This window comes from Helianthus annuus, chromosome 5 (genome assembly GCF_002127325.2).
Source record: "Helianthus annuus cultivar XRQ/B chromosome 5, HanXRQr2.0-SUNRISE, whole genome shotgun sequence".
NCBI classification, from domain to species: domain Eukaryota; kingdom Viridiplantae; phylum Streptophyta; class Magnoliopsida; order Asterales; family Asteraceae; genus Helianthus; species Helianthus annuus.
Window position 1 is genome coordinate 160,681,409 of NC_035437.2, and position 2,641 is coordinate 160,684,049.

The window sequence follows — 2,641 nt, forward strand, 5'->3', positions numbered from 1 at the left end:
ATTACGAGTGTGCCATCAAGTATCACCCCGGGAAAGCTAATGTTGTGGCTGATGCACTTAGCCGAAAGGAGACGAAGCCTAAGCGCGTTCGTGCTCTACAGCTTACTATTCACTCTGGTTTACCAGCTCAGATTCGTTCTGCTCAGATCGAAGCCTTAAAGGAAGAGAACATCGAGGCCGAATGCTTGCGGGGTATGGAAAAACGACTGGAGAAGAGATCTGACGGTATTTATTACTTTATGGAGCGGGTATGGGTTCCTCTGTATGGTAGACTTCGAGAACTTGTGATGGATGAGGCGCACAAGTCACGATATTCTATTCATCCGGGATCGGATAAGATGTAACAGGACCTTAAAGCTTTGTATTGGTGGCCGAATATGAAAGCTCTCATCGCCACATACGTGAGTAAATGCTTGACCTGTGCTAGAGTCAAAGCAGAGCATCAGAAGCCTTCGGGTCTACTTCAGCAGCCCGAGATACCCACCTGGAAGTGGGAACAGATCGCCATGGATTTCGTTACAGGGTTACCGAGAACTCAAGCTGGGAACGATACTATTTGGGTGATTGTTGACCGCCTCACGAAGTCAGCACATTTTCTGGCAATTAAAGAAACAGCCAAGTTCTCTCAGTTGGCAGCAGTATATCTTAAAGAGGTGGTTTCTAGACATGGGGTGCCAACTTCTATCATCTCAGATCGAGATCCGCGTTTCACTTCTGAGTTATGGCAGTCGATGCATAAATCGTTCGGTTCACAACTCGACATGAGTACTGCTTATCACCCACAGACGGATGGTCAGAGTGAGCGCACCATTCAGACGCTTGAAGACATGTTGCGAGCATGTGTGATTGATTTTGGGAAAGGATGCGAGAAACATTTGCCGTTGATAGAGTTCTCCTACAATAACAGCTACCATACTAGTATCAAGGCAGCTCCGTTCGAAGCATTGTACGGGCGGAAATGCCGTTCTCCTCTCTGTTGGGCCGAAGTGGGAGACAGTCAGATTACGGGTCCTGAGCTTGTACTGGAAACTTCGGAGAAGATCATTCAGATCAGGAACCGCATGGCAGCAGCGCGTGACCGTCAGAAGAGCTACGCTGACAAGCGTAGCAAACCGTTAGAGTTTGCAGTAGGTGATCGGGTTATGTTGAAAGTTTCACCGTGGAAGGGCGTTGTACGCTTCGGGAAGCGTGGCAAGCTTAATCCGCGTTACGTTGGGCCGTTTAAGATTTTGGAGCGGATCGGTAAGGTCGCCTACAAGCTTGAGTTACCTGCTGAGTTGGGTAATGTGCACGATGTCTTTCACGTTTCGCAATTGAAGAAGTGTCTAGTTGATCAGACACTGGTTGTGCCGTTGCAAGAATTGAGGATCGACGACAAGCTTCAGTTTGTCGAAGAGCCTATGGAGATCATGGATCGAGAGGTCAAAGTGCGTAAACACAGTCGTATTCCAATTGTTAAAGTTCGTTGGAACTCAAGACGTGGACCGGAGTTCACGTGGGAGCGAGAGGACCAAATGAAGCTCAAGTATCCACATCTCTTTCCTAAAGACACGTCCAAATCTAATAAAGCTGGTGAATTTCGGGACGAAATTCCTTTTCAAGTTGGGGATGATGTAACACCTGAGCAAAATCCGCAACAATTCTAATTATCATTTCACTCTTTCGTGCCCACTTGTCAAATTTCGGGACGAAATTTCTTTCAAGTTGGGGATGATGTGACAACCTGAAGTTTCAAGGCTAGTTCCTTCGGTTTTGTGATTTTCTCGTCCTTGTTCTAACCTATCTATTTAACCCGTGACCTTGATAAACGTGCTAATATATCTTGTAGTTGTGTGGTGTGCGTGTGTAACGGGTCAATCTCTATGTCGTACGTATAAAGTGGGCCGCAATGTGTGTGTGTTCGTTTGTTGGAACCCATTAATATAACTAATTGAACTTGGCCCAAAACACTTGAATAAACCTCTAGACTAGACCCAATCTGTTTCGCATGGTTGTGAGGTATCGGCCCAATCCATTGTTTTGTTAGCAAACAATTGGCCCAATCTTTTATCCATATATTTACATGTAACGTAAATGGATATGTGCACAAGTAATACAAACCCTACTATTTTTCCCCACCTCTCGATCTTGGACGGCAGACGAAATCCACTTCCCTTGAATCCTGTGTTCTTGTGCATTATAATCAGGTTAGCATATGTATAGATTAATTACGTAATATATATATGTGGTTGTATATATGTTTGGGGATTGATATGTGAATAGAATAATAATCCACTATGGCCATGAGAGTATGAAGATATGTATTTAATTTTGTTTGATCTTGCTCAGTGGGGTGTAAGTGTTTAATACGTGAATTTTCATGGCAATTGAGATGTAGGATGACATGCATTCTAGGATGTAAATCGTGATGCTTCATAATCAGGGTATTAGCTTACGATTTGGATATAAGAATGATTTTGGACTTCTTTGCAATATTTAGATTGTAATCTGAGTTAACAGGAAGTAGTAAAACGTAAATAGCTATGGCTTGATAATTAATGAACGATCATGTACATGCTTGAGACTCTACGGCTTGTGAGTACAAACGTGATTGGGCTAATCAGAATGAAACCTATGAGTTAATGTTATGCCTTGCATGAAA